A 9,406-nucleotide genomic window follows, 5' to 3' on the forward strand; every position below is an offset into this window, starting at 1 on the left:
ATTATCTGAATGGAGGTCTTAATCCATTTCTTTTTTGTATTCTAATGCTCCAAACACTAATTTGTTGGATGATCTAATCAGTTCAGTTAATATTTAGTTGGCAGACAAGACATTATAAACCAGCGTAAAAGCTTATATTTTTTCTCCTCTCTCTCTTTCTTGGACTCCATGCACCATGCCCAGTTAAGAACATAGACAAGAAGCTTGGCCCCAGACTCCTTCCAATGTATTTCTGTAATGGCTTGGTTTGGTTAATCCTTCCTTCTTCTTTGTGGGGACCTCTTGAACTCCTTTCAATGTTTTCTTCAGGTGATATTGTTGAGATGGAGAAATGAATGCAAGGGGATCATGGATACAACGTCACTGCTTAGCACGTGGTGGCATAGTGCCCTGGTGCATCAACTCCTTGTACTGAAAGGTTACCTCATAGGAATTTCATATTATCTGTTCCAGAAATCTTATAAATTTGGAACATTATATTACATTTTAAAAACATCTGACAATAGCTCTTAAGGTGTGATTTTTATGTCGTGATCATGGATTTAACACATGGATGTTGACATGTTGACACACAGATGTTGACACTTAGCACTCTATCCATATGCATGTTTATTTTTAGTTTGACATGATTGAAAATGTGCTAAACACTCTTTCTCCAGTAAAAATGTCATCCAGTGGCAGCTGATTCACCAGTAAATACATGGTGTAAGTAGGACAGGGAAACATCTACTCTTCCGGATGGAGAAAATTAGCATGGAGATGAGCAGCTGCAGAAGTACCCAAACAAAAGCAAATATTAAAGAAAGAAAGATAGAAAAAATGAACTTGCATTTATATATTTACTTCTATTTACATAAATTAGAATAAAGGAAATGACAGATGCATGAGTAAGAATTTACCTGAAGATCATCCCTTGTATTTTATGAAAACACACTCTGGGGCAACATAAACAATCTGCTGCTTATCATGCAATTTCAGTAAAATCAATGGGGGAGAAATTGGATAGTGTGTGGATTGGCTGCAGAGAACAATCCCTGAACCAGGTAGGCCTGAGGCCAGATCAAAATTGGACCCTGGGCCTCAATTAAATCGATGAGCTGCGGATGCCTGCGGCATGTCCACAGGCAGCTTGCTGGTGAAGCAGACATCAATTTCGGGCTCAACCCTCAGGTAGGTCATGGGGGCAGGGGTGGGGGGTGGAGGCGATCAGGGCTGCAGCAGAGCTGGGAGCAGCAATCTCACTCCTCCAGGCTCCACATTCAGGTAATTCATTTTACAAAGCTTACCTTGTTGGTGGCTGGCTCCAGCGATTCCTTTAAGGACTGCTGGTTAAGCAGCATTTTACTATGTTAAAGGTGCCATATAAATACAAGTTGTTGTTGTTCTTGTTGTTTATCCTGAACACAGCAGGCCCGGCTCTCTCTGCATCTGGTTGCCTGCCAACCCAAAGCCTGCACAGCCATATTCCACAAAATCTTTACTAGGTAGGTGTACATTTGCCTGTAGATGCCGGTGTCAATGTCATAATATTATGTCACTGTCGAGATGCTGTCATTGGGGTCTAATTTTAATATAATTAACCTTAGTGTCATATTTGACCCTGAAATGAGCATCCGACCACATATCCGCAGCATTACAAAGACCGCCTACTTCCACCTCCGTAACATCGCCCGCCTCCGCCCTTGCCTCAGCTCATCCTGCTGAAACCCTCATCCATCCCTTTGTTACCTCTAGCCTTGACTATTCCAACGCACTCCTGGCTGGCCTCCCACATTCCACCCTACGTAAACTTGGTCATCCAAAACTCAGCTGCCCATGTCCTAAATCGCACCAAGTCTCATTCGCCCATCACCCCTGTGCTCGCTGACCTACATTGGCTCCCAGTTAAGCAGTGCCTTGATTTCAAAATTCTCATCCTGGTTTTCAAATCCCTCTGTGGCCTCGCCCCTTCCTATCTCTGTATTCCCCTCAAGCCCACAACCCTCTGAGATATCTGCAATCCTCTAATTCTGCCCTCTTGAGCATCCCTGATTAGAATCGCTCAACCTTTGGTGGCCGTGCCTTCTGTTGCCTAAGCCCTAAGCTCTGGAATTCCCTCCCTAAACCTCTCTGCCTCACTACCACTCTTTCCTCCTTTAAGACACTCCTTAAAACCTACCTCTTTGCCCAAGCTTTTGGTCACCTGCCCTAATTTAACCTTATGTGGATCGGTGTCAAATTTCTTGTCTTAAAATACTCCTGTGAAGCAGATTGGGATGTTTTACTACATTAAAGGTGCTATATAAATACAAGTTGTTGTTGTTGTTGTAAAATGGTGGGTGCTTTGCCCACAGATACAATACCTGGCTGGAAAGTTGAATTGTGAGCTAAATGGATGCAATTTGGCATAATGGATCTCCGCCTATTTTCCTGCTTGCTTTTGCACACTTTACACCTGTCAAGAATTAGGTGTAACTACACTAAACTCTTTCTTATCCGGCACCTATGGGACCAGGATGGTGGCGGTTGATGAAAAACTCTGGATAACAGAGAGGTGTACCTACCAAGGCAATTTTTAACACAAACAAAAATAAAAACCACTGACTAACTCGGCCACCGCGGGAGACTCGGACTCAGCAAAACGAGTGCTGGATGGATTCGGCAAGATTACCGGTTATCTATTTTGCTGGTTATTAAAGTATTCCAGATGGTTAAGTGCTGTTTAAACAAGAGTTTACTGCAATTGGACAAATCTACCCTCTTGTGTTCAAAGTAATCTGGAAAGACTATCCTGGCCGAATAATAAATATACTTATTGTTTTCTGGATTATTTGTAGTTGTCCATATCATTTTAGAAGATGATTAGTATACGTCATGATAGACACACTCATAACAGTCTATTACCAAACAGGTTTATTCACAAATAGCAATTTACTAAAAATAAACAGCGAGCAGCCAGTTGTTGAATTCAGTTTAAAGATCATAGCAACTGTGAGTCAGTTCATTAAATTATTAAACAGACAAGCCAATCAGTTGAGTTCCTTTGAACGGATTTAAAAAAAAAAAATCCTTCAGATCAACACTTTGAAGAAGAAACCACCTGACTGGTTAGAGTCTTTCTCAGAATCTTACCCACAGGGCTGCATTTGTCTTGGCATCTGCTGTGGCTCGGTCAAAACCCATTGATTTATCAAAAGTGTCGGACTCTTACACTCATAGCACCCTTTCAAATACAGTCCTATCCTTTGTGAAGGCAGTCGACAAGACAGAGGCAGTTTACTTGAATAATGAGCAATAAGTTTCATACACATGTACAAAGGCTACCTGTGGTATCTGACAAGATGTTTATGCTCAGCCTATCCTGATTCAATTATGTTGTTGTTTAATAGCCTGTGATGCATGTTAATTAAGACACTTGGGTGTCTTCAGTGATTGTTTTCCCAGATGCATATATCTGTTGGTAATCAACAGTATTAGATTGACTGTCTTCTTCCTGACACATTTCATGCATAATAGAAGGAAATAAAAGTATCAGATTGCAATTGCAGAAACCATTTTGATGGTGGTATCTTTCTTAACACAATCTATTTTAAGCTCAAAAAAGCACATTACAGAGAGGAATCTGTAAGCTAAGGCCAAAAATATAAGATGTCACTAATAAATCTAATAAAGAATTCAGGAGAAACTTCTTTACTCAGAGAGTGGTGAGAATGTGGAACTCTACCACAGGGAGCGGTTGAGGTAGATAGTATAGATACATTTAAGGGAAGGCTAGAAAAGTACAAGCGGGAGAAAGAAATAGAAGGATATGTTGACAGGGTGATTTGAAGTAAATAGAGTGGGTGGAGGCTTATAACCTCCGGCATAGACTGGCCTGACTGGCCTCTTTCTGTGATATAAATACACCATTTTTGAAACGGCAGTTTCACTTTTCACTGATGCTAAGGGCTCGATTTTAATTGCCGAGTCGGGTTGCGTGATGGGCGGGCTCCGGAACCGCTTCCGACGGGATCAGCTGTTGATGTCCGATTTTGATTCAATGAGCTTGTTGATTTCAATGAGGCGCGCTGGCCGGTCCAATGAGTGCAATCGGGTCGGCTAGCCACCTCTGATGACGTCATCCTAGCTGCTGCTTTTAAAGCTGCCATCCAGCCTGAGCCTTTCTCTTGTGGATTCCTGGACTTACTGAAATTGATTTAGATGCAATGACTTCTTCCAGAGGCAAGGCAGCTCCTCGTTTTAATGATGACTCCCTCCATGTTCTTGTGGATGCTATCAGAGGGTGCAGGGAGATTCTCTTCCCTCCTGATGGCTGGAGGAAGCCTCCTCAGCAGATCAAGGCAGCCTGGCTGCTCATTGCTGAGGAGGTCAGCGCAAGGTCCATATAGGCACGATCATGGATCCAGTGCTGAAAAAGGTTTAATGATCTTGTGCGAACATCAAAAGTGAGTATCCCATCACACGCCTTCAATCTGCTTCCCTTCTCTTCTCATCACCAGCACTCTGTGTTGTAAGCCTCCTCCTTCACATCCCACCTTACCCATACTTCCCTTGCACCTTTACCAATCCATCTCTGTCTCTGCACTGAATCACTTCAGCATCCTGCCTATGCACCCTTTAGACTCGCTCTCACTGTCATGCAGTCGTCGTCGTACGTGTCTTCACACTGTTCCCTTTGGGGAACTGTATGAAGTGGTGGAAGGATTTCTGGCCGCGATTAACGCTCCTTCCGTGACCGTAACCATCTTCGTACCAGCCATTAGGGTGGTTAGTCCTATGGCGGGAGGGTTTTACGGGCTCCCACAACCCATACGAGGGGGGGGGGGCCACCCACACCCACGGACGCAAGTATCCCGCTGGATGTCAACCCAGAATTTAGAGCCGGAGCTCCGACTCCACTTGCCGGGACTGTCTGGAGCGGGGTTCGAAACCCTACGCCTTCTTGCCCAGCGGCGGGGATGCTACCGCTACGCCAAAGGCCCACTCCACTGTCATGCAGTGACAACAACTAACAACGCACAGGGAGCTACCTTCCTCTTGGCACCTTACCCCACCTTCGTCTCCCTCAAAGCTTCTATGGTAGGGATTAATCACACACACTCCATCACTGTGACTGAAACACTGCTTGTGTCCCTCCTTGCAGGAAAAGATAGCCCACAATAAGAGGGAGAGAGCAATGACTGAAGGGGAACAACTACCCTAGCCACATTGACCAGTGCTGAGGAGGCTGCAAATGAGATTGTTGGCGGTGGCGAGTGTAATGTATGTAATGTATATATACCTTAAGTGAGAGAACTACTTTTTACAGCTCCTGTATACTGTAGTACTGGCAGTGACCACACCTGTATATAAACCCTGAGTAGTGATCTGTACAATTAGTTCTAGAGTAACCCTCATTCAGTAAACACCTGTTGAATCGTTCCGTGCAGTCTGTTGTCTGATTATTGAAGGACACAACATTAAGATACACGGACATAACATTGGCGATGACGCAGATTCGAACCTACCTGCAACTCTGCATCACCTCCCAGGGATTCGCTCCTGGAGAACAGTGGAAGAAGGTCGAGTCCAGAAGCACGGGCATCGACCACGGGCAACCGCCCAGTCATCCAGCGGAGATTTGAGCATCGCAGGGGAGGCTGTCGAGAGCCAGGCTGGGCTTTCCAGTCACGGTGGTCCAGCGAAACGGGCTGGCAACAGATACTGCGCAGACCCTTCCCGGACAGCGGCGGGCTAGAGCCCGACTGAGCGGCACAAAAAGAGGCCGAGCAGTGTCGACGGGGGAGAGAGAGAGGGCACAGGGCACAGCCGGTGTTCAGGACCGAGCGGCATCAACGGGGGAGAGAGACGAGAGAGAGCAGAGCACAGCCGGTGGTCAAGGGCCGAGCAGCGTCAACGGGGGAGAGAGGCGCGCAGGAAAACGCGAGGCGCTGCCATTGCCACGAGGACCACAGAGAGCGGCATTGGCAGAAGTGCAGGAGCAGCGCACGAAACCCACAGGGCGTCGCCATTTGCCACGAGGACCGCCGAGAGTGGCATTGGCAGCAGCGCGGGAGACGCCATTTTAAGCCGCAGCGGGGAAGAAAGGAAAGTGCGGGAGACGCCATTTTAAGCCAGTCTAACCACACCCAAAAATGCCGAAGAATGGCAGTATCACAGCGTTCGACAATGAAGTCGAAGATTGGACGACATATGTCGAACGCATAGAAGTATACTGCAAGGCGAATGAAGTGCCAGATGATAAGAAAGCGCTGGTATTGTTGAATTCAATGGGTGCAAAAACGTATGGCTTACTACGAAACCTAGTAACCCCAGAGAAGCCAGTAGAAAAGGATTTTGAAAACATAGGGCTGGATTTTGCTACGGGGGCGGGTTGGAGGTGGGAAACCCACATTCGGGCTTGTTGTCCCGCCTCCATGGAGATGTGGCCAACCCACTGGATTTTCCTCTGATTGACCTTGTTGAGCCCGCCCTGTGGGCTCAGCAGGCCAATTAAGGGCCAGCCGGCAACAGGTGACGTCAGAGATTGACATTTCATCTGTCAAAAGCTTTTGGCAGATGAAATATCAGTGTTTAACAGCTGTTTGAAGCTGTCAAGCACTGAAAAACTGCTAATTCAGCCTCAGTCCTTTCTCAGGATAACTTTAAAATCATTTTGCTGCAGAAACCAAGAAGCTGATTTTTTTTTTAAAAATCGGAGCTTCTGTGGTTCTTGCAGCCGACTCCCGACACCGGAATGCAGGACTCCTGTAAAGGTAAGTAAAAGTAAGTTAAACTTATTTAAACACTTTAAACACTTGCCAAACACTTACCTTTGCACTCCTGCACCCCTCACTCACCTGAACACTGGGCATCTCGACCCCTCCAAGACCTCAGACCCACGTCCTGCCTCGAAAACTTTTCGTGGTTTGGAGCTGTCGGGAAGCCCACAAACCAGCAATAAAAATTGTGAATAGGCAAAAAACTACCTGTTAACTACCTGTTAACAGGCAGTTTAATTGCCTTTAATCCCTTCCCGCCTCTGGGAGTCGGGTTCCAGCACTTGTCGGCAACCCGACTCCTATGAAATTGACATGGAGGCGGGTTGGAGGCGGGATGGGGTCGGGACCCCCGGATCTCTGATTTTTATCGCCCGCACGCCTCCAACCCGACTCCAGGGGCTTAGGAAAATCCAGCCCATAGTGTCAATCCTACAGGACCACTTAAACCCCACACCGCTGCTAATAGCAGAAAGATTTAAGTTTCACAAAAGGAACCAGCATAAAGATGAAAGTAATGCTGAGTATTTAACGGAACTGCGCAAGCTATCAAAACACTGCCAGTTTGGAACGGGACTAGCAGATACTTTAAGGGACAAGTTTGTGTGTGGGCTTCAAAGTGAAGGAACCCAGAAACGGCTTCTATCAGAGAAGGATCTTACGCTGGACAAGGCTTTCAGCAATGCAGTATCACACGAAGCAGCCACACGGGGCGCTGCAGAGGTACAACGGAGACCGCAAGAATATGGCACAAATGAAATATCATACGGAACAGTGAAGTGCTATCGCTGCGGCAGAACAACACGCGACCATAATGATTGCTGGTTCAAGGACAAAGTGTGCAGACAGTGTGGAAAAGTAGGACACACAGCAAGAGTCTGCAGGTCAGGAAAGAAAACCAGCAGCAAGAGATCTCCACAAGAGAAGTACAAAAAGGTACATAAGGTGACGGAGAGTAGTTCAGATGAACAGAAGAGTGATACAGACTCTGGAAGCAAGGAGCTGGGTTGTCTGAAACTACATAATGTGATCAAAATGGAGGATCACCAAACTATCTGGGTCACGCTCAAGATAGCAGGAATCCAAGTGAAAATGGATTTGGATACAGGATCAGCCCTAACAGTCATAAACCGAAGGGACTACAAGCGGCAATTCTCACATATACCCTTGAGAGATACAAAGATTGTCTTGAAGACGTACACGGGGAAAAAGTCTACCCCAAAGGAAAAATAAGGGTGAACGTTATATATAACGGCAAGGAAACACCAAAAATGGACCTATATGTATTGCCAGATGGAGGACCACCACTACTAGGACGTGAATGGATCCAGAAGATACAGCTAGATTGGCATTCCATACAGGCACTGACTGTGGCTGACAAAAAGGATGACGACATCACACCTGGTCAACTGTCAAAAATCCTAACTGACGCAAAAGAAGTGTTCCAGCAAGGACTCGGAACACTAAAAGGCATGACAGCGATGATTAAAATTGAAGAAAACGCAAGCCCAAAATTTATTAAGCCAGACCGGTACCTTATGCGATCCGCCCAGCCGTCGAAGTAGAGCTGGAGAGTCTGGAACGTTCAGGTGTACTGTCCAAGGTAGACTGGAGCGAGTGGGCTACACCCATCGTCCCTGTGATGAAAAAGTCGTTGAGCAGCACGCCTGGGGAACCAAGGAAGGTTCGCATCTGTGGGGACTTTAAGGTAACAGTGAACCCGGTCCTTCACACCGTACAATATCCACTTCCGCGGATTGAAGATATTTTCACCTCGCTATCTGGAGGGAAACGCTTCACTAAGATTGATCTGGCCCAGGTGTATCTGCAAATGGAGGTAGAAGAAGCATCAAAAAAATACCTCATAATCAAAACCCATAAAGGTCCCTACCAATACAACCGGCTGGTATTCGGGGTAGCATCAGCTCCGGCTATTTGGCAGAGGGCAATGGAACAAGTCCTGCAAGGGATCCCAGGGACCCAGTGTTATTTGGATGACATCCTGGTCACGGGCGAAAATGACAGTGATCACCTTGCCAACCTGGAGCAGGTGCTCACTAGATTGCAGGAATATGGGCTCCGAGATAACCGCCCCAAAAGCGAGTTTTTTAGAAAACAGATCTCGTATTGTGGCCACGTTATCGATAAAGAGGGGTTACATAAGTCCACAGAGAAGATTGAGGCAGTAGCCAAGGCTCCAGCACCGGAAAATGTGTCACAACTGAGGTCGTTCCTCGGGCTGGTAAACTACTACCATAAGCTCTTGCCAAATTTGTCTACAATACTGCACCCCACTGAACACCCTACTGCAAACTGGAGTGCCATGGAAGTGGAGTGACGAATGTAGACGAGCTTTCCAGAAGAGCAAAACATTAATCACATCGAAAGAGGTATTGGCCCATTACAACCCGGCATTACCAATTCGGTTGGCATGTGATGCGTCACCCTATGGCATTGGAGCGGTGCTGTCGCACACATTCTCGGACGGATCAGAGAGGCCAATAGCCTTTGCGTCACAATCACTAACCTCAGCCAAGCGTAACTATGCCCAGATTGACAGGGAGGCCCTCAGTCTAGTGTGGGGAGTGAAAAAGTTCAATCACTATCTGCACGGGCAGAAGTTCACCTTGCTGACTGACCACCAACCACTTGTCTCCATCTTTAATCCA

General features: G+C 46.4%; 1 long non-coding RNA gene across 1 annotated transcript; it reads left to right on the forward strand.

The window, feature by feature from the left end:
- The first annotated feature begins 4,046 nt into the window (after window positions 1-4,046).
- On the forward strand, window positions 4,047-5,400 carry LOC147114814 (uncharacterized). The gene is made up of 2 exons (XR_015078920.1): window positions 4,047-4,424; window positions 5,123-5,400. It is a non-coding gene; the product is annotated as an uncharacterized LOC147114814 (long non-coding RNA).
- Window positions 5,401-9,406: the final 4,006 nt, after the last annotated feature.

Source organism: Somniosus microcephalus, chromosome 7 (genome assembly GCF_052327205.1).
Source record: "Somniosus microcephalus isolate GS21.2 chromosome 7, FLI_Smic_1.0, whole genome shotgun sequence".
NCBI classification, from domain to species: domain Eukaryota; kingdom Metazoa; phylum Chordata; class Chondrichthyes; order Squaliformes; family Somniosidae; genus Somniosus; species Somniosus microcephalus.